Source organism: Halichoerus grypus, chromosome 1, assembly GCF_964656455.1.
Source record: "Halichoerus grypus chromosome 1, mHalGry1.hap1.1, whole genome shotgun sequence".
In the NCBI taxonomy this organism is placed as follows: Eukaryota; Metazoa; Chordata; class Mammalia; order Carnivora; family Phocidae; genus Halichoerus; species Halichoerus grypus.
The window spans coordinates 160776141-160799459 of NC_135712.1; the positions used below are offsets into that span (position 1 = coordinate 160776141).

Genomic DNA, 23319 nt, shown 5'->3' on the forward strand with positions numbered 1-23319 from the left:
TCTTTTTTTTTTTTTAAAGACAGCTATTTAATAGTTATCTTCATCCACTTGTTTGATCACTTCCTTAAAGTATAGTTGTTACTCATACTTTAAATTTGGTATTCATTACCATACTGCCTCCAAAAAGTTTGTCTACTTAACATTTGTAGCTTGAGAATTCTATTTATATAGTTGCCGATTGTCAATTTTCTTAATGGTTGCCAGTTTAACTAGTGGGAAAAATTTAAATGATACCTCATTTCCATTTTATTGATGAATAGATTAAGTTTTTTAAAAAATATTAGCCATCTATTTTTCTTCTGTGAATTGATTGTTTTCTCTAACGCCCAAGTGAGGCGGGTTGTTTGTTTTAACCTAAACTTTTTATATAGCAAGAATATTGACCCTTTTTCATGTTGTAAACATTCCAGGCTGTTTCTCATGGCTGGGTTTGGTTAATGGTGTGTTTTTGTAGTAAAGAAACTTTCCTGTACTCAATATCGTCGATTTGTTTTGGTTTGGGGGTTTCATGTTATTATATTAGGCCTTCCCTATCCTAACGGTAATAAAAACAATGTTTTTCCCTAGTACTTAGCATATTGGAATTCTTATGTATGATGCAATATGACATCAGAATCTTTCCAAATATACGGTTGTGCCAGTATTTTGTTATATTGTCATCCTTTTCTCACTGACTAGAAATCTTTTTATCACACACTAATTACCCACCTACATGTATCTTTTTTAATTCATCTGATCCAGTCTTTGTCTGTGGGACAGTACCACTGTCTTATTTGCTTCTGCTTCATAGTATATTTTGATAAGTTCAGCAGTTTTCCATCTTTCACAGAACTCTGTCAGAGTTAGGCTCAAAATATGTTTGCTTCTGATTAAATCGATTTTCTTTCTACTCCCTTGTCCTGGTCCTTTAATCAGTTTGGCAGTTTCATCCATCAAGAAATTTAGAAGAAGTTTTTTCTAAGGTGCCCTGGCAGAGAGAGGCAGCTAAATTCTCTCCCCTATGTCTGGGACAAATACTGTGTAATTTCTCATGTAGTCAGTAGGTTTTATTGAGCACCACCACATCCCAAGCCTTGTGCAAGGTAGTAGCTCTACAAACAGTAGAAAACCTGCTTTCTGACCCCCAAGGAGCCTTGGGTTTGGTAGGGCAGTGGTACATATCTTTCAGTCCTTGTAACCCAACTGCCTTAGGTGATGGATTGAAAAAAGACTTTGGAAAGCAAGTATTAGGTTTTAAATTATATTCATGAAGTTTTTATGCATTTCATGTTTTGCCTTCTATGGTCATTTCTTGCAGTATTTGAACACACACAGTTCATAATCTACACTCTAGATGGATTTTTTTTTATCAACTTTTCTTGTTTAACTTTGACAAATTAGATTTCTTTGTCACTCCTGTTGGAGGGTTGTAATAGCAGATTCCATACAAGTGTCCCAGACTTGGCATGAGCTAAAAATGTTTTTTTTTTCTTTTTACTGATTAATTGTAACAAATAAGAAGGGAGTTGGGGCGCCTGGGTGGCTCAGTCATTAAGCGTCTGCCTTCGGCTCAGGTCATGATCCCAGGGTCCTGGGATTGAGCCCCGCATCAGGCTCCCTGCTCTGCGGGAAGCCTGCTTCTCCCTCTCCCACTCCCCCTGCTTGTGTTCCCTCTCTTGCTGTATCTCTCTCTGTCAAATAAATAAATAAAATCTTTTTTTAAAAAAAAAGGGAGTTAATTAATTTTTACAGATAAAGAGTAGACCATTGGGCCAGTCTTTATTTTCAGGGCTGTTGAAAAAATGTTAGCAGTTTGAATTGGGAGAAACGATTGTATTTTAGACAGGAAAAAAGTACACTTGGTCAGCGGGTTCTTCCTTTTTTTCCCCTTGCTTATTATCTTCTAAAGTTGTAGCTAATCATTTCTGCATGACAACAATATGAAATCCTGTCTACATGTGACTGGATTTCACCTGCCACCTGCCCCTGCCAAATTGACGTCTTCTGTGGCTTGCAGTTCTGTGTGCCCATAAAGTAATCTGGAGATAAAGAGCATCCGTGATCTACTTGGGGGAGAGAAAGGTGTGCTGTTTCTGTGAAGGGTGGAACCTTGTGGCCAGACTTAGCCCACTGGAGAGGTGAGGCAGTAGCAAGATTCCCCTTGTGAGTTTGGGAAGGGGGGTGGGAGGGGAGTGAGGAGGAGCTCATGTTGGTCAGCCTTGTAAGGTACGCCCTCCCTAGACAGATGGTGTATACACTTAGTGAATAACTTCACCTCTGGTTGTTCACAGGCCAAAATCAAACAGTGCATGTCAGAATCTGAGGAGTTGGTTTTTCTGCTTCCCACTGCTGTGGTAGAGAACAGGTTCCACCCTTGGTGACAGGGAAAGTGGAATGTAGTCATTCAGACATGCAGGCATCCAAAGGATGCTTTGTACCGGGTGCTGTGCTAGGGAAATGCCAAAGGAGTAAGATAGTTCCTGTCCTGGAGGAATTTTTCTTTTTGACTGTGTGACACATGAGGAGCCACCCACAAAAGGGGATAATGAAGTGTGAAAAACATTTGATAGTAGGCTTCTGGACAGGTGTTCAGTTTTTGGATGTGAAGAGGTAATGATAAACTTCATACATCTAATTGTACAGAAGGAAACCTTGAAAACAAATATTTTCCTACCTTAATCCCTCCTACTTTAGAGACAGTGAACCCTATAAAGTGGCTTGTTTTGACCTACAGAAATGACATTTTCATAGGTTTCAACCTAATAGACACAAATGGGAGCCTATCTTGTTCTGTACCCTACCTTAAAAACTAACTACATTTTAGAATGTTCACTCATAATACATATAAGTCTGCCTGCGTGCGTTTATGTGTTTTGAATATACATTGTGAAGCAGGGGCAGAATTCTTTTCACCACTTGGGTTTTCTTGACTGCGAGAGATGCATCAAGGAAAGGAGAGAAGTGGACCCATGACCTTCCCAGTATGTTAATGTGGCAGAACCTGGAAGTAGGGCGTCTAGATTCTTGGCAGCAGTTGATTTGAGTTGATAGATTTGAGAGGATGGTAGGCCTCGAAAATGAGGAGGAAAAATTGGGACTGAATACAGTAAGAAAGCTGGCGTGGTATACACTACTACTCTGTGTGGCAGGCTTTGGTTTTCCGGGTATGTTATTACTCAAGAGCCCAGGTAGGAAGTACTATATGATGTGGCTAAAGACAAACAGATTTGTGGTACTCTCATTTTCATATTAATCACATTTCATAATCTGCCCATATTTACATATTTGAAAGGAAAATGACAAAATATGTGGTACATTATTCTAGTTGCAAGGATTTACAACTAAAATAGTGTGGGTAGAGGCACCTGGGTGGCTCAGTTGTTAAGTGCCTGCCTTCAGCTCAGGTCATGATCTCAGGGTCCTGGGATCGAGCCCCGCATTGGGCTCCCTGCTCCATTGGAAGCCTGCTTCTCCCTCTCCCACTCCCCTTGCTTCTGTTCCCTCTCTCACTGTCTCTCTCTCTCTGTCAAATAAATAACATCTTAAAAAAATAATAAAATAGCATGGGTAGGATATGCGCAAGCCTGGTCTAAGATGGTGACTATGGCTCTAAAAGCAGGGACACCTATTTGACAGGTTTTGCACAGATAGGGGTAGGCATGGGCAAGCACAGCAGCGACGATGAAAAAGGAAATAGAGCTAACTGCTCCTGAAAAAATAGGATTAACCATTAACCAAAGATGCATGGGCAGTGCTGGCATGGTGTGGTACCCTGATTTGTATCCATTTCTGGTGATACTGAATATAAGTTCCCAACTTCCCCTGTTGCTCCTAACCAATGATTATGTCATATTCATAGTGAACTCATTCATATTCACAGCTATTGACAGGTTAATTGTGAGGTAGTTTGGCTGTTTTTGGAGGGAGAATTTGTTTGGTGGGAATTGCTGACTGTTAGAACATTAATTTCCCAGACATTATAACTCCAAGCTTATCCTGCTGATACAAATTTATTGCTTCAAAAAGGCATTTTTTTTAAGATTTTATTTATTGGAGAGAGAGAGAGGGCAGGGAGAAGAGCAGTGGGAGAGGAACAAGCAGACGCTGTGCTGAGTGTGGAGCCCAGCATGGGGCCCAAGATCATGACCTGGGCTGAAATCAAGAGTCGGATGCCCGGGGCACCTGAGCGGCTCAGTTGGTTAAGCGTCTGCCTTCGGTTCAGGGGTTCAGGTCATGATCCCAGGACCCTGGGATCTAGCCCTGCATCCCATCTGGCTCCCTACTCAGCAGGGAGCCTGCTTATCCCTCTCCCTCTGCCTGCCACTCCCCTTGCTTGTCCCCTCCCTCTCTCTGTCAAATGTATAAATAAAATCTTTAAAAAAAGAGTCCGATGCCCAGCTGGCTGAGCTACCCAGGCGCTCCCCAAAAAGGCATGTTTTAGAGAGAGAAGGCTTCTGGAGTGAGAGCTAGGTACTTTAGCTGTATGGAGCATTCTTTGTATCCTTTCTTACATATCTTCCAGAAAGATGCTTCCATTAAGACAAAGGAAGCTAAATATTTTAGCAAATCTTCAAGTCCCTAATGTGTTCTGAGCACAGAGTTAGAAGTATTAACTCCAGCTGTACCTTCAGAGCACTGGACGGTTGTACCTAGAATAAAGACTTCTGAAGTAAATTCTATGCCATGCTCCCATCAGCCACCTCTTAATACTACATATCACTTCTAGTATTTTGAACAGTACTTAAACCCAGGAGCCACTAGTTTGATATTTTAAGTCTGTGCTATTAGATTATCTTTGTCTTCTGCCACATATCAATTCCTTTCCTGTGGTGGTCCTCTGTGGTTACAAGAGATTTAAGAAAGATGTTACATTTAAGGAGGGAATGACTCATCCTGATCCTTTACCAAAACTAGAAAACAAATCACACTTATGTCAGAAAAAAAAAAATGCATGTACCTGGCATTTTCTGCTGAGAGAATTAGCAGTGATTCAAGAGCTTGAATGAGTTTGGTCAAGGTCTGAAAATTGGACTGGTTCACTGATAATTTAAATTAAAAGACTATAGACTGCAGTGATATCACACAAAATGATTGAGTGGGAAGCTTTAGAGGTCAGTCCCTCTACCACGTCAGCCATTGACCTCGAAAGAGTATTTGGAATCAACTGTCTTGGAACTCTGGAACCCGATTGGGTGGAGGTGTGCTTCATGAAGGGATAGACTCCTGATCTTTCATAAGTGATTGCTGTGCTCACAAATGGACAATTCCTGCTCTCAGCAAACAACAATCCGCAATCCCTGAGGAACAGGAGAGTGAGATTTCCAGGATACCACATTATAATACTCAGAATGTTCATTTCTCACACAAGAAAAAAATATGAAACATATAAAGAAACAGGAAAGTGTGGCCCATTCACAGGAGAAAAAGGAATTGGACGGAAACCATCTCAGAGGAAGCTTAGACATTGGAATTATAAGTTAAAGACATTAAATCAGGGCGCCTGGGTGGCTGAGCGTCCAACTCTTGATTTCGGCTCAGGTCATTATCCTGGGGTTGTGGGATCGAGACCTATTTTGGGCTCCGTACCCAGCAAGGAGTCTGCTTCTCTCTCTCCCTTACCCCCTCCTTGCTTGCCCGTGCTTTCTCTCTCTCTCATTTATAAAATAAATAAACCTTGTTTAAAAAAAAAAAAAAGACATTAAGTCAACTGTGTTAAATATACTCAATGAGCTAAAGGAAATCATGGACAAGGAAATAAAGGCAATTGAGAATACAATGTCTGCACAAAATGAGACCATCAAGAAAGAAATTATAAAAAGGGAACAAATTCTGGAGCAGAAAAAAAAGTACAGTAACTGAAATGAAAATTTTTTTTAAGATTATTTATTTTAGAGAGGGAGTCAGAATCTCAAGCAGACTCCCTGCTGAGCAGGGAGCCCAACGTAGGGCTCCATCTCACAACCCTGAGATCATGACCTGAGCCAAAATCAAGAGTCAGACACACAACCGACTGAGCCACCCAGGCACCCCTGAAATGAAATTTATTAGAAGGTTTAGCAGCAGATATGAGCAGACAGAAGAAAAGATCAGCAAGCTGAAGGTAAGACCATCAAAATTATTCAGCCTGAGGAACAGAAAGAGAAAATTATGAAAAATGAACACAGCCTGAGGGACCTGCAGGACATCATCAAGCATGCCAAATACACTTCATAGGAGCTCCAGGAGGAGAATATATAGAGAGGAACAAAACGTTTGTGAAAATCTAATGTCCAGAAACTTCCAGAATTTAATGAATTTACACATCTAAGAAGCTTAATGATCTCCAAAGAGGATAAACTCAAGAAATCTATGGCAAGACACATTACAGTCAAGTTGTAACTTGAATTTGCAAAGCAACAGGAACTTGAAAAAAAGAGAATCAACTTGTCATATATAAGGGATTCTAAATAAGATTTTAACAGTTGATTTCTCATCAGAAATCATGGATGCCAGGGGCACCTAGGTGGCTCAGTCATGTAATGTCTGCCTTTGGTTCAGGTCATGATCCTGGGGTCCTGGGATCGAGGCCCATGTCGGGCTCCCTGTTCAGTGGGGAGTCTGCTTCTCCCTCTCCCTCTACCCCTCCACCCACTCAGGCTGTCTCTCTCTTTCTCAAATAAATAAAATCTTTTTTAAAAAAAGAAAGAAATCATGGATGCCAGAAGACAGTAAAGATGATGTTTTTTAAAGTCCTGAAAGGGGGGAAAAAACCTTACCAATTAAGAATTCTGTATCTGGCAGAACTATCCTTCGAGAATGAAGGAGAAATTAAGATATTTCCAGATGAACAAAAGTTGAGGGTATTCATTACCGGTACTCCTGCACCACGGGAAATGCTAAAGGGAGTTCTTCAGTCTGAAGTGAAAAGACACTAGATACTAACTCAAAGCCGTAAGAAGAATACTGATGTAGGTAACTATAAAAGCCAGTATTCTCTTTTGTTTTGTCCTTTTTTAAAATATATGATTTAAAAGACAGAAACACGTAGGCCCCTTGGTGGCTCAGTCGGTTAAGTGTCTCCCTACTGGCTCAGGTCATGATCTCAGAGTCCTGGGATGGAGCCCTGCACCAGGCTCCCTGCTCAGTGAGGAATCTGCTTCTTCCTCTACCTCTGCCCCTCCCCACCACTTGTGCCTTCTCTCTCTCTCTCTCAAATAAATAAGATCTTTTTTGAATAAATGACAGAAACATGAAAGTTATAAGTTGTCATAACAGGCACACATGTATATAGATGTAATCTATGATAATAACAATGTAAAGGAGAAAGGACAGAATAGAACAGAGTGTAAACTATTGAAACTAAATTGATATTATTAAATTAGGTTATTATAAATTTAAGATGTTAATTGTAATCCCCAAGGTAACCACTAAGAAAATAATAAATATACAGAAGAGGAAAGAAGAGGGAACCAAAATGATACATAAAAATTACATTAGGGGCGCCGCCTGGGTGGCTCAGACAGTTAAGCGTCTGCCGTCAGCTCAGGTCATGATCTCAGGGTCCTGGGATCGAGTCCCATGTCCAGCTCCTTGCTTAGCAGGGAGTCTGCTTCTCCCTCTCCCTCTGCTCCTCTCCCCGCTTGCGCGCTTTCTCTCAGATAAAATCTTTTTTTTAAATTATATTAAAAATTCAACTAAATACAAAAAATATCAGTAAATGAAGAACTGAACAATGGAAAAATAGATATACAGAAAACGAATGGTACATGGCGGAAGTAAATCTTTCCTTATCAATAATAACCAAGTCCTCTTCCCCAAGTATGTTGCAGACACAGCATGTACTTCTTACGTTGCTCCCATCTGCAGCTGTTTGTGCCCAGTCTCTAGCTGACCTGTACTGTGTTGTCAGACTTGCTGGAGCTCAGCATCTTCTTTCTCTTCATTTAAAATTCAGGAAGTACAGCTCGACCTCCCCCATGGTCTTTGATTTGATTTCTGCCTTGGCCATTCACCATGAGAGATTAAATTGGCCTCACTCTATTTTGTTTGCCTTTCTGATTCTTCCTGGGCAGCCTAAAACAGAAGTGTCTTAGAATAAAGTTGAGGAACGTGCCAGCCGTCGCTGTTGGCCCTGGCTGTGACCTGAAGGAGAGGTTTGGGTTGTACCATCAGGCTGCGTGGTTTTCAGAGGGTTTCCTTTTAAGGACACACATTGAGGACAGTTGGTTCCCTCTGGTGCTGTGCTACTGCTGCTGGTGCTGGGGATGGAGGAGGCCCCAGGGCCACTGCTAGGGGGCTGAGCTGGGGATGGTGGTCCTTGACTCCAGACGGGGTGTGGGGGACTGGCAGGCACTGTGGCCTTCTACTGTGAGTTCTGGTGCTCCCAGGTGGAAATAGCAGGTTTGCTGCAGGTATTTTTTACTGCATTGTCAAGATACCTGCTGAACCTTCTAGGTTGGGGAAAGAATGCAACTGTTAGGGTTAGCAGAAGGGGAGGAGGGGCTTATTATGATGGGGGTGGCCCTTCACCTTGGGTTTCTTGAGCTTGGGATCACTTAGGTGGCCATCACACTCTCATACCTCCATGCTGTTCATGAGTCCTGGATCTGGTCCCACCCATAGCCCATGTTCATCATTACTTTTGTCACCCCGGGGGTCCTTGTTGTCATGAGGCACTCTGTAAGATGTGAGTTTCTCTTCCTGGCCCATATTTATCCTTGGATCCCTCATAATATTTTCTAACATTCCTCTATCACTGCAGTTGAGGGTCATCAGTTTTCTCGAGATTTTCACATTCAAGAGATAAAGAACATTGGAATGTGGTATTGCCCCCTTAGGATCTGCTTCTATAGCTCCCTGAAGTCCTCTCCCACAAAAGACAGGGACACCAGTGACCATGGTGACAGAATGATTACCATGCTTCACACATCCACCATAGTGGATCGTTGTATTTGGGGGGTGGGGGCAGAGGGAGAGAGAAAGAGAATCTTAAGCAGGCTCCATGCTGGGCGATGTGGGGCTCGATCTTAAAACCCTGAGATCATGACCTGAGCTGAAATCAAGAGTTGGACACTTAACCAACTGAGCCCCTTAAGGGACCTTGGATCATTGTACTTTTGGCACAGGAAGGGTTCTGGGGTAGTATAAGGGAGGCCGTTACAGTAGGTGTTCTGCTTATGGCCAGTGGGGAACTCATTGCTGAGGCCAAAGTTTGCAGTTTTTACATTCAGCTGAGTGTCACAAAGAAGGTTCTCTGGCTTCAGGTCCCTGTGGATGATACCATTCTGGTGGCACTACTGCACAGTGGATACTAGCTGCTGGAATTTGCCTCTGGCCTCTTTCTCTGTCATGTGGCCATGGTCCATTGTAAATAAACATGTACTCCAAGACAAGGAATAGTGCTTCCTCAGTGTCAGTCACCTCAACTTTACAGTATTGGTGTGATTCAAGGCCTTTGTGCTGTGTGCGTCTTAGAAAAGTCCCTGGAAACTGGAGGAGCTCTGCTGACTGTTCTTAGTGACCTTCACAGCCTCTGTCCCAGTCAAGATGTGCTGGGCTAACCTCACCACTGGCAGTTACCCTGGCCAGTGGTCTCAAGGAGCTCGTAATTGTAGATAGGGGTGATTTGTTAGCAGAGATGGCTGCAAGGCCGTGCTGCATGGTGATCTGCTAACTGTACTAACTGGCGATAACTAATTGTGCTAACAACACTAATGATATAAAATAATAATTACGCTTACTATGCTAATAAAAGAATAAAAATGAGAAAAGACAATGAAGAAAAATAAGGTAGAACAAAGAAAAATAAGAAAAAGAAAGAAGATGGAAAGAAAAAAAGGAGTAAACAACCTGTCAGGTTACTAAAGTCCATCAGGTCACCAGAAATCAGCTTTCTGAGCTATAAAGACCAAAAACCTAGGCCTAGACAGGGGCCCAAATGGGTCTTTGTAATTCCATCACAGTGGTGCAGGGCAAGAAATGGGCTGATAATGGCTGGGGATAATCTACAATGGTTTTTTTGTTTTTTTTTTGTTGTTGTTTTTTTAAAGATTTATTTATTTATTTGAGAGAGAGGGTGGGGAGAGAGGGAGAGAAGAGAATTTGAAGCAGACTCCCTGCTGAGCAGGGAGCCCAATGCAGGGCTCAGTCTCACAACCCTGAGATCATGGCCTGAGCTGAAATTAAGAGTCAGATGCTTAACTGACTGAGCCACCCAGTCAGTTTTTTTTTTTTTTTCCCTTAAAGGATTCCAAAGAGCTTTTTGTTTAGGTGGATCATTATTAGAGAGTAGTATTTACTTTATTGAAAAAATGTGTGGTGCTTCAGTGGGCTTTTTCTTTCTAGTTTGGAAATCTGTAATAATTTCTGGCTATAAAGACCTCAGTGTTTACACTTAAAATACTCATTTCATTTTGCTTAAACTCTGGTCTCAAAATGATGATACAACTCTGTTAGCATCACAGTACTATAGGAAAGGGTTTTGTTGCATACAACACAATAAGGTACCTTATTAATATCTGTAAAACTGAGGGGTAATGACAAAGAAAGTAGCTATAGAATACACACAGAAGGAAATGAGAAAGGAGTTAAAATGTTTTACTACAAAAAAAATCAGCTGAACACAAAAGAATATGTGCAGAATAATCAAAAAGCTATTAAGGCCTATAGAACACAAACACCAAAGTGACAGAAATAAGTCCTTCCTTATCAGTAATTTCTTTAAATATAAACGCATTAAACTCCAAAAAGACAGATTGGCAGATTGGATAGAAAAACCTGATCCAACTATTTATTTACAAGAGACTCGGTTTAGATCCAAAGACACAAAAAATTTGAATATGAAAGAGTGGGAAAAGATAATTCACATAAATAGTAACCAAAAGAGAGCTGGGGTGGCTGTACTGAAATGAGTCAAGATAAATTTTTTTTAAAGATTTTATTTCTTTATTTGTCAGAAAGAGAGCACAAGCAGGGGGAGCAGAGGGAGAGGGAGAAGCAAACTCCCCGCTGAGCAGGGAGCCTGATGTGGGGCTGGATCCCAGGACCCCAAGATCATGACCTGAGCCGAAGGCAGACAGATGCTTAACCGACTGAGCCCACCCAGGTGCCCCTCAAGATAGATTTTAAATAAAAAAAATTTACAAGAGACAAAGAAGAACATATGTTAATAAAAGGTTCAGTACAGCAAGAAGATAAAATAATGGTAAACATTTATTACATCTGATGACAGGTCATCAAATTATGTGACGCAGCCCTTCCCTTTTGTGGCCATCACTGAAGCGCCAGTGGCCAAAATGAAGTTCAGTCCCTTTGTGACTTCTGACTGGAGCAAGAACCATAAATGGCATTTCAGTGCACCTTCCCAAAAAATTTGCAAGAAGAGCATGTCTTCCCCTCTTTCCAAAGAGCTGGGACAGAAGTAAAACGTTCATTCCATGCCCATCCGAAAGGATGATGAATTGCAGGTTGTGCGAGGACACTACAAAGGTCAGCAAATTGGCAAAGTAGCCCAGGTTTACAGGAAGAAGTATGTTATCTACATTGAATGAGTACAGCGAGAGAAGGCGAATGGCACAGCCGTCCATGTGGACATTCACTTTAGCAAGGTGGTTATCACTAGACTAAAACTGGACAAAGACTGCCAAAAGATCCTTGAACATGAAGCCAAATCTTGCCAAGTAGGAAAAGAAAAGGGCATATATAAGGAAGAAAGAATTGAGAAGATGCAGGAGTAATCTTATATGCAACTTTAAATAAAAACTGTTAAGGGTCGCCTGGGTGGCTGAGTCGGTTAAGCATCTGCCTCTGGCTCGGGTCATGATTCCAGGGTCCTGGGAGCCTGCTTCTCCCTCTCTCTCTACCGCTCCCCCTGCTTATGCTCTCTCTCTGTCCGTCAAGTAAATAAAATCTTTTTAAAAAAATAAAAACTGTTAAAATGAAAAAAAATTATATGAAGCAAAAATTGACAGAACTGAAGGGAGAAATAGGTAATTTCACAATGATATTCAAGAGTGGGTAGAACCAGAGAACAGAGAAGTGAGGAAATAGAGAACTTGAACAACAGTAACCCAGCCAGATCTAACAGACACACACAGGACCCCACCCAACAACAGCGCATGCATTCTTCTCAAGTGCACATGGGACCTTCTCTAGGACACACCTGGTGTTAGGCCACAATTTAAGGCTTGGTGGCAAGATAGATATAAAAATTTCTCTTCTGACCACAATGAGATGAAGTTAGAAATCAGTAACAGGAGGAAAACTGGAAAATTCACAAATCTGTGGATGTTAAACAACACACTCTGAAAGAACCAGTGGGCCAAAAATGGAATCACAAGGGAAAATTTTAAATACTTAAGAGATGAATAAAATGAAAACACAATATACTAAAACTTATGCGACACAGCAAAGCACTGCTAAGGGGGAAATTCATAGTGATAAATGCTAACATTAAAAAAAGAAAGAAGGAAACCTCTCTTTTAAGATTTTATTTATGTATTTGAGAAGGAGCACACACAAGTGCGGGGGTGGGGGGCGGTGGTCCGCAGAGGGGGAGGAGTGGGAGAGAATCTCAAGCAGACCCCGGACTGAGCACAGAGCCCCATTCAGGGCTCAGTCTCACAACCCTGAGAATTATGAGCTGAGCCGAAACCAAGAGTCAGATGCTTAACCAGGTGAGCCACCCAGGTGCCCCAAGAAGAAACATCTCTAATCAGCAACCTAACTTTACTTCCTGTGGAATTAGAAAAAGAACAAACCCAAAGCTAGTAGAAGGAAAGGAAATAATAAAGATTAGAGCAGACAGATTTCCGGCTGGATTGACTAAGAAAAAAAAAAACCCTCCTATTTCTAAAATCAGAAATTAACTTTGTGGGGATGTTACTACCAATTCTACAGGGAAAAAAAAAGATTATAAGAGAGTCCTATGAACACTTGTATACCAGCAGATTTAATAACCTGGATGAAATTAATAAGTTCCTGGAAACACAAACTACCAAAACCGACTCAATAAAAATCATACTTGTTGTCAAGTAAGGAGATCAAATCAGTTACCCAAAACCTACCAACAAAGAAAAGCCCTGGACCTGATGTCTTCACTGGTGAATGCTAACATTTAAAGAACTAACACCGATCCTCACATTCTTCCCAGAAGTCAAAGAGGGAGGAACACTTACTAAATCATTCTGTGAGCCAGCATTGCTCTGATACCAGGACCAGGCAAATGCTACAAAAAAAAAGTTAAACTATAGGTCAGTAGCCCTTATAAACAATGATTCAAAGATCTTGAGTAAAATACCAGCAAACCAAATATTAAGCAGCCTATTAAAAGGATTTATACACCATGAGCAAGTGGGATTTGTTCCTGGAATGCTAGGATGATTGCACATTGAAAAAGTGATCAATATAGTACACCACATTAACAAAGTGAAAGGAACAAGAAAAACACATGATCATCTCAATTGATGCAGGAAAAGCCTTTGACAAAATTCAGCCTTTCATGACTCAAAACACTAGGAATAGAAGATGATCACTTCAATATAATAAAAGCCATATATGAAAAGCACCCAGTGAACATCATAGTCAGTGGTAAAAGACTGATAGCTCTTTCCTCTGATTTAGTTCATGGACAAGGCAAGGATGCCCACTGCCACCACTTCTATTCATAACAGTACTAGAAGTTCTAACCAGAGCAGTTTGGCAAGAAAAGGAAATAAAAGCCATCCAAATGGGAAAGGAAGGAGTAAAATTATCTCTGTTGCAGATGACATGACCTTATATATGTAGAATATCTGAAGATTTCATACTAAAAAAAATAAAAACCTGTTAGAGCTAATAAACTAATTCAGCAAAGTTGCAGGATAGAAAATGAGGACACAAAAACGAGTTGCATTTCTTTTTTTTTTTTTTTTCAGTTGCATTTCTGTATACTAACAATGAACTATCCAAAGAGGAAACCACTTACAATAGCATCAAAAAAAGTAAAATTAGCTTGGTAGGAAAGACGGATACCATCTGATTTCATTCATATATGGCATCTAGGAAATAAAACAAATGAGCAAAGGCAAAAAAAAGAGAAAGACAAACCAAGAAACAGACTGTTAACTATAGACAACACATTGATGGTTACCAGAGGGGAGGTGGGTGGGGGGATGGGTGAAATTGGTGATGGGGATTAAAGGGTGCACTTGTGATAAGCACTGGGTGATGTATAGAAGTGATGATCACTGTATTGTACACCTGAAACTAATAAACACTGCATGTTAACTATACTGGAATTAAAAATTTTTTAAAACTGAATTTTAAAAATTAACTTGGTGTGTGAAAGACCTATAAACTGAAAACTAAAACTGCTGGAAAAAATTAAACAAGATATAAAAAGATATACATGTCACGTTTTGGGGTTAGAAAACTTAATTTTATTAGGATGACAATACTCCCAAAGCCTTCTACAGATGCAGTTCAATCTTTATTAAAATTTCAGTGACTTGTTTTTCGCAGAAATAGAAAAATGCATCCTAAAATTCATATAGAAAATCATGGGACCCTGAATAGTGAAAACAGTCTTGAGGGGCGCCTGGGTGGCTCAGTTGGTTAAGCGACTGCCTTCGGCTCGGGTCATGATCCTGGAGTCCCGGGATCGAGTCCCACATCGGGCTCCCTGCTCAGCGGGGAGTCTGCTTCTCCCTCTGACCCTCCTCCCTCTCGTGCTCTCTGTCTCTCATTCTCTCTCTTGCAAATAAAATCTTAAAAAAAAAAAAAAAAAAAAAAAAAAATTAAAAAAAAAAAAAAAAGAAAACAGTCTTGAAAGCTCAAAACAAAGTTGAAGTCTTCCCACTTCATGACTTCAAAACTTTCTGCAAAGCTGTAATAAAACATTGTGGTACTAGCATAAGGATACATGTGTAGATCAATGGAATATAGAGCCCAGAAATTGACTTTCACATACAGGATCAGTTGAACTTCCACAAAGGTGCGAAAAGTCCCATTTAGTGGTAAAAGGACAGTGTCTTCAACAAATGGTAATGGTACTGGGGAAACATCTACCTGCAAAAGAATGAGCTTACCTACCACCATGTACAAAAATTAGATCAAAACCAAAGACTTAAATCTAAGAGTTAAAACTATAAAATTCTTAGAAGAAAACATAGGAGAAAAAATTATGACATTGGATTTGACAGTGATTTTGTGGCTATGACACTGAAAGCACAGGCAACAACAGGAAAAACAGGTAAATTGGACTTTATCAAAATTAAAAACTGTGCTTCAAAGGACACTATCAAGAGAGTAAAAAGACAATCCTCAGAATGAGAGAAAATACCTGTAAATTATATATCTGATAAGGAATTAATATTCAGAATATTTAAGAACTCCTACAACTCAGTAACATAAAACACGATTCAAAAGGGGCACAAGACCTGGATAGACATTTCTTCAAAGAAGATATGCAAATGGCTAATTCACACCACAAAAATGCATATCATTAGTCATTAGGGAAATACAAATTAAACCTACAATGAGATACCACTTCACACTGGCTATGATGGCATTTATTTTTTTTATTTTTATTTTTTAATTAACGTATAATGTATTATTTGTTTCAGGGGTACAGGTCTGTGATTCATCAGTCTTACACAATTCACAGCACTTACCACAACACATACCCTCCCCAGTGTCCATCACCCAGCCACCCCATCCCTCCTGCCCTGCTCCACTCCAGCAACCCTCAGTTTGTTTCCTGAGATTGAGAGTCTCCTATGGTGTGTCTCCCTCTCTGGTTTCTTCTTCTTTCATTTTTTCCTCTCTTCCCCTATGATCCTCTGCTTTGTTTCTCAAATTCTACATATCATTGAGATCATATGATAATTGTCTTTCTCTGATTATCTTATTTCACTTAGCATAATACCCTCTAGTTCCATCCAGGTCGTTGCAAATGGCAAGATTTCAAATTTTTGATGGCTGCATAATATTCCATTGTATGTATGTATGTATATGTGTGTGTGTGTGTGTGTATATATATATACCACATCTTCTTTATCCATTCATCTGTAGATGGACATCTGGGCTCTTTCCATAGTTTGGCTATTGTGGACATTGCTGCTATAAACGTTGGGGTGCACGTGCCCCTTTGGATCACTACGTTTGTATCTTTGGGGTAAATACCCAGTAGTGCAATTGCTGGGTTGTAGGGTAGCTCTATTTTCAACTTTTTGAGGAACCTCCATACTGTTTTCCAGAGTGGCTGCACCAGCTTGCATTCCCACCAACAGTGTAGGAGGGTTCCCCTTTCTCCGCATCCTCGCCAACATCTGTCGTTTCCTGGCTTGTTAATTTTAGCCATTCTGACTGGTGTGAGCTGGTATCTCATTGTGGTTTTGATTTGTATGTCCTTGATGCCCGAGTGATGTTGAGCACTTTTTCATGTGTCTGTTGGTGATGGCTGTTATTTAAACGGGCGGGAGGGCACCTGGGTGGCTCAGTCGGTTAAGCGTCAGCATCTGTGTCTGCTTCCGGCTCAAATCATGATCCCAGGGTTCTGGGATTGAGCCCCGCATTGGCTCAGGCTCCCTGCTCACTGGGGAGTCTGCTTCTTCCTCTGCCATCCTCTGCCACTCCCCCTGCTTGTGCTTTCTCATGCCCTTTCTCTCTCTCTCTCTCAAATAAATAAATAAATACATAAATAAAACACGTGTTGGTGAGGATCTGGAGAAATTGGAACTCTTGTCTATTGCTGCTAAGAAGTTGAAATGGTGCTGGCGCTATGGAAAGCAGTTTGGTTGTTCCTTAAAAGTTTAAACAGAGTTACTGTATGTCTTGGCAAACCCACTTTTAGGTATATACCCAAAAGATTTGAAAACAGGATCTCAAAACAGATACTGATATACTGTTGTTCATAGCAGAATTATTCAAGAGAGTCAAAAAGTAGAAACAACCCACATCATCAGCAGATAAAAGAATAAATAAAATACACTTTAACTTGAATTTAAATAAAATTAATAAAAAAGGATACGCAAGATGTATTTACTTGCAATGGCGTATTATTCACCATGTAAAAGAATGAAGTTCTGATGCATGCTACAATGTAGATGAAATTGAAAACATCATGCTGAGATATGCCATACATGAGGACAAATATTGTATGATCCCACTTCCATGAGCTATTTAAAAAAGGAAAATTTATAGACAGAAAGTAGAATAGAGATTATTAAGGGCTAGGGGAGCGGGACCTGCGTAATTATTGCTTAATCTGTATGGGGTTTCTGTTTGCTGTGATGAAAAAAGTTCTGGAAATAGATGGTGATGTTGCACCACAGTGTGATGTTCTTACAAATGAGGAAATTAAGATCAGTACCTTCTCTTCATAGACTCTTCCTCTCAAATAAAGCCAGACTGCATCTTAACTGACAGATCTCTGACCTTGAAATGTGATTTCATAAATTATGTATTACCACCTCATAGTGTGCTCAGCTGTGCATGTGATGTGGTGGAAAAGCATGTGTAGTTATGGAATATGGAATGTTCATCCCTTTTCCTTTTTGTCATGGTAGTTTTGTGTTTCCACCTTGAATTCGTATTTAGCAATGATGTTTCTAAAATGTTGTCCGAAACAAGCTGTGCATTGGTGATCCAGTTTGGCAGGCGGTCTTTATTTTGCCAAAATCTTAACTAGCACAGTTTCAGTCCTTTTAAACCTTCTCTTCAATAACTTTTGAAATAGAAGGAGAGTGTTGTGAAACTTTTGACATTTCTGTTCTTTAGCATTTCCTTTTCAGCCTGAAGAGTTGGGCCTGTGCTTGAGCATTACAGTTCCCCATTTTTTTACCTGAAACCTGAAGTGGGTGAGCTTCTCTTAGCTTTTATATCTAGCCCTGGCCAACTGGTTAATTTTATGTGGCAGCTTGACTGGGGCAGGGATGCCCAGTTATTTGGTTAAAGCATTACTCTGGATGTTATCTGTGAGGGTCTTTCTGGAAGAGATTAATATTTGAATCTGTAGACTGTGCAAAGCAGATTGCCCTCATCCAGTTGTTAGAGTCCTGAATAGAACAAAAAGCTTGAACAAGAGAGAATTCACTCTATTTGAAGGTTTTCTCGTGCCTTCAGACTCAGACTGGATCTTACACCATTGGCTCTCCTGGTTGTCAGGCCCTCAGATTGCAGATCTCGGGACTCCTTGGCCTCCATAATTGTGTGACCTACTTACTTGTAATAAATGTCACTTATATAAACTTTATATATGTATATATATAATCCTGTATGTATTTATGTGATCTTATACATTGTTACATATGTAAATCTTATATATATGAAGTTTATTTTTTTTTAAAGATTTTATTTATTTATTTGACAGAGACACAGTGAGAGAGGGAACACAAGCAGGGACAGAGGGAGAGGGAGAAGCAGGCCCCCCACCGAGCAGGGAGCCCGATGCGGGGCTCGATCCCAGGACCCTGGGATTATGACCTGAGCCGAAGGCAGACGCTTAACGACTGAGCCACCCAGGCGCCCCAGTATATGAAGTTTATTTTTAACAATATATTTTAAATCTCACTTGAAGGTAATTGGCAAAATATGACCTTATATATATATGTTGCCAGCAGAGCCATTAGGTTCTCTTCCTCCATCTTGGTGGTTCTGTTGGTTCTGTTTCTTTGGACAACCCTGACTAATAAACTTGACATTAATAATAGAGTCACTCTTTTCTAAGGACAGGTCCCAGAGCATCCTTATACTGATCCTTTACATACCTCTGTTTCTCAGATACTTTTTTTTTTTTTCTAAGATTTTATTTATTTGACAGAGAGACAGTGAGAGAGGGAACACAAGCAGGGGGAGTGGGAGAGGGAGAAGCAGCCTTCCCACTGAGCAGGGAGCCCGATGAAGGACTCTGATCCTGGGACTCCAGGATCATGACCTGAGCCAAAGGCAGACGCTTAATAACTGAGCCACCCAGGCACCCCAGAATTTTTATTCTTTTTTTTTTGTTTTTAAGATTTTATTTATTTGACAGAGAGAGACACAGTGAGAGAAGGAACACAAGCAGGGGAAGTGGGAGAGGCAGAAGCAGGCTTCCCGCCAAGCAGGGAGCCCGATGCAGGGCTTGATCCCAGGACCCTGGGACCATGACCTGAGCCGAAGGCAGTCGCTTAACGACTGAGCCACCCAGGCGCCCCGTCAGATACTTTTTTTTTTAAGATTTTATTTATTTGTCAGAGAAAGAACGCACAAGCAGGGAGAGTGGAAGGCAGAGGGAGAAGCAGACTCCCCACTGAGCAGGGAGCCCAGTGCGGGGTCGATTCCAGGACCCTGGGATCATGACCTGAGCTGAAGGCAGACACTTAACCGACTGAGCCACCCAGGCGTCCCATGTTTCTCAGATACTTGTTACAATTCAGAGAACTGGTGTCTGGTTTGTGAACAAGGCTTTTGATGGTTAAGCCTTTGAGTAAAAGTGAGGAAGTTCATCCACCAACCATAACAGAAGTGAGATGTAGAAATGAAAGGATGGGTCGCTTTTGGGTGAGTGAGAGCTACAGGAAAACATTCAGTCTCTAGGTTAACGGATTCAAAAACATTTTAGACTAATGGTAATTGAAATCTTTTTAAATCTAATCCTCTTTGTGGGGGGGCGGGGGAGCAAGGCAAAATCATGTCATTCCCTATGTCAGTCCCATATTGACTTCAGGTAACTTGTGTATCTGTGTAAAGTGTTTTATTGTTTACAAAGCCACTTTACCTATATTTGCACATGGAATCCTTCCTACAACCCTACGAGGTGGACAGGAAGGCTCTCTTACAAGTGAGGAAGAAAATTGAGTTGTAGTTGTGAGAATTTGTTTATAAAGCTAAGGAGGTTAAAATGGTAAATTTTATGTTATGCATATTTTACCACAGTAAATCATAATATAAGTTATAATACAGTAAGAATGCTTTCTATAACTTCATGCTAGAAAATTTGAAAACCTCTTGGGGTGAGGTTACTTCTGGCAATATTGAGCTTAAAAAGGACGGGTCAGTTTGTTCTAGGCTACAGGTAGGTTTTGTTGTGTGAAGATTAAAGATGAAAAAGGGTAAGGGTGAAGGATAAGGGAAGGGGAGAAAATGGAAACTTAAGGGTTTTGCTCACCCTTCCCCAAGAATTAGAATGTTTACCAGTATTCATTCCCTTTCAGGCCCTTCTTCCTCAACATAATAAACTAAACAAACCATGTTATGTATTCTTTATTACAAACGTCTCCCCCCACTTAACTTTCTGAAGTGTTATTACAGCTGCAACCATCTAAAACAAACAAACAAAAACAGGTGGGAATAATATAATGATGTGAAGGACTACTTAAATCTGAATTAGTAGTCAGGGCCTTCTTGCCTGGAGAGGGGGACTGACAACTGGTTAAGCACACCTTGGCTTGATTTGAGGCATTTCTGCATGTTGACGTTCCCTGGCAGGTCTAACAGCCCCTGTGAAGTTGGGGGATCCTGGGGATTACTCTTTAACCAGACTGTGATCTGATCAGAGATCATGCTCTGACAGCACTGCTTCAGGAAGCTACCCTTCCTCTAATGTGGAGTAGCCGTCTCTTTTTAAAATACACAAACACACACACTCCTACCTTATTTCAGCAGTTGACCCTTGAACAATGCAGGGCTTAAGGGTACCAACCCCGCATGTGGGTCAAATTCTAGTATAACTTCTGACTCTCCAAAAACTTAAATAGTAATAGACTACTGTTGACCAGAAGCCTCACCGATAAACAGTCGATTAACACTTGTATGTTATATATATTATATACAGTGTTTTTACAATAAAGTAAGGTAGGGAAAAGAAAATACATTTACAGTTACCATACTGTAAAAAGTCCACATATAAGTGGACCCACACAGTTCAGACCTGTGTTGTTCAGAGTCAGCTGTATTTGGTTGAACTAATACAAAGTAAATTAGAGGGGTGCCTGGGTGGCTCAGTCTGTTAAGCGTCTGCCTTCTGCCCTCATTGGGCTCCTTGCTTAGCGGGGAGTCTGCCTCTCCATCTACCCCTCACCCCTGCTCATGCGCGCATGCGCGCTCTCTGTCTCTCTCTCAAATAAAATCTTTTAAAAAAAGAAACAAAATAAATTAGATATTATCATGACACTTCACCCCTAAATGCTCAAGTCTTTTCATCTAGAATGTGGTCCCTTCCCCCTCCCTCCTTTTATGTCATTACCTTTAACTTTGAAAAGATCAAGCCAGTTGTCTTAACAGAATGTTCCAAATTCTGGGTTTGGCTGGTTGTATCATTTGATATTTAATGTGTTCCTCTAGCCCTGATCTAACTAACTTCCAGTTAGATCTAAAAGCTCGGGTAAATTTAGGTTATATGTTTTTGATGAGAATATTTCATGTCTGATTGTCCCACTATTAGTGAAGATAAGTTTAATCACTATATTAAGATGGTCACAGCTATATATAGCTCTTCCTTCCCAACCTCTGTGATTAGGAAGTGATCTGTGAGGTGCTGTTTTGGTGACATGTCGATCTTTAGTTCCCCAAACCCACCTTTCACCTATGGCATTAGCAATCATTGATGATCTTGACCTGAACCTTTCATTTTCATTAAGGTTTGCAAAATGATTTTTTTCTATTTCAGTCATTCTTTCTTGTATTCCTTTTTTTTAAGTCTCCATGCCCAACATGGGGCTCAAACTCATGACGCTGAGATCATGACCTGAGCTGAAATCAGGAGTCAGACACTCAACTGACTGAGCCACCCAGGGGCCCCTCAAAACTTACTTGTTAAACAGCTGGTTCAGGTTCTGTCCTCCAGAGTAATGCAATTTGGCAAACATTTATTTATTCTTTACTGAGGCTGCTGTTTTTGAGTGTCTGTATTCAGTGGAGCACATCACTGTTAATGTTAATTTTTTGCTTGTGTAGATAGAGAGGCCAACTGAAGACAGAGATTTGTTCAGTTTAGGAGGCGTTATTTAATTGTGTTTTTCGAGTCGGGTTAGGGAGGGTAGGTGGGAGAAGGGGCAAGAAGGCCATTCCAGTTAAAAACAGTGTCACCGGCAGATTCAGAAGTAGAAAAGTCTAGGGCACTGGAAAGGGACTGAGTTTGGCAAAGTGAGAAAGTTGTGGCTAAGAGAGCTGTTTCTTTCCGGGGATGGGAACAGTGTGTGCAGTCCAGGCTGTCTCTGCACTACTCATCACTCACGTGGACTGGCTGGGAAGAATTACCAGAAGGATACTGGAGAGAATCAGGGAATTCGTTTCCAGCCCAGCGTAATGGGAGGGGGAAGGTTGTCATCTCTGTGGAACACCGCATGGGTTCTCGTCTCTCCCTTTTTGATTTCTTTAGGTTCCCTAAGGGTCCAAATGATTCTGCTTTCTCAGAGCTTGTTCTCTGTTCATCACCAAATGTTGGTACACAGTTAGGTGGTTTCCTCTTTTTTGGCTGTTATGAATAATGATGCTATGAACATTTGTGTGCAGGTTTTTGTGTGGATGTATGTTTCATTTCATTTCTCTTGGGTTCGTCTCTAGGAATGGAATTGCTGGGTCATAGGCTGACTCTGTGTTTAACTTTCTGAGGGACTGCCAGACTTCTGCAGAGCGGCTGCACCTGTTCACCTTTGCCCCAGCAGTGTGTGGGGTTCCAGTTTCTCCACATGCTCATCAGCACTTGTTACTCTCTGTCCTTCTGATTATAGTCATCCTAGTGGGTATGAAGTGGGTTCTTTTCTTTCGACTTTCACCTGGGTTTTACTTGCCTGACACCATCTGTTGCTGCAATTTTTGTGCCTAGTGCTTGGCACTGCTTGACCATGCTGCATGTTGGCATTCAGATTCCATTGAGAACCTGAATGGTTCAGCCCCTACAATGGATTGACTTTCTCTTCAGTCAGTTGTTTACCTCTAGTCTAACCAGGAGTTGCTGGGTTTGGGTCATAGTACAACAGAGATGCTCTTTATAGGAGCTGGGGCTAGGAAAGTATGGAGAGGCAGGTTACAATAGAAGGGGAAGTTGGATGTGGTAAGCAAATAGGGAGCTAGGGCCAAGCCTGGGAGGCCTGGAAGAGTTAGCCCAAGGAACTGACTGTGGTAGCTAACACTATGTATTTATAGCAAAGCAGGCTAAATACAGCAGGGCAACTCTGAAGCTGAGGAAATACAAGAGGCAGGAAGTAATGAGGATTCAAACTGGGGTGGTACAAATGAACAAAAGAGGTTTGGGGAAGATTAGTTATGGGTAGGACTAGAGCAGATGTAATGGTAAGGTAGAGGAACATAGGAAATAGTTTTGAGTCTGAGAACAGGAGAGAATGTTCCCCTTGGACAGATTTGGGTGGGTGGAAGGTTTCTGTATGTAATGTGACTCTAGGT

General features: G+C 41.0%; 1 protein-coding gene and 1 pseudogene across 3 annotated transcripts in view; both read left to right on the plus strand.

Annotated features, from left to right (window-relative positions):
* Positions 1-23319, plus strand: part of RAB7A (RAB7A, member RAS oncogene family) — a 127713-nt gene that overhangs the window by 64679 nt on the left and 39715 nt on the right. The window lies entirely within an intron of this gene.
* Positions 1728-18295, plus strand: LOC144382219 (large ribosomal subunit protein uL24 pseudogene; annotated as a pseudogene).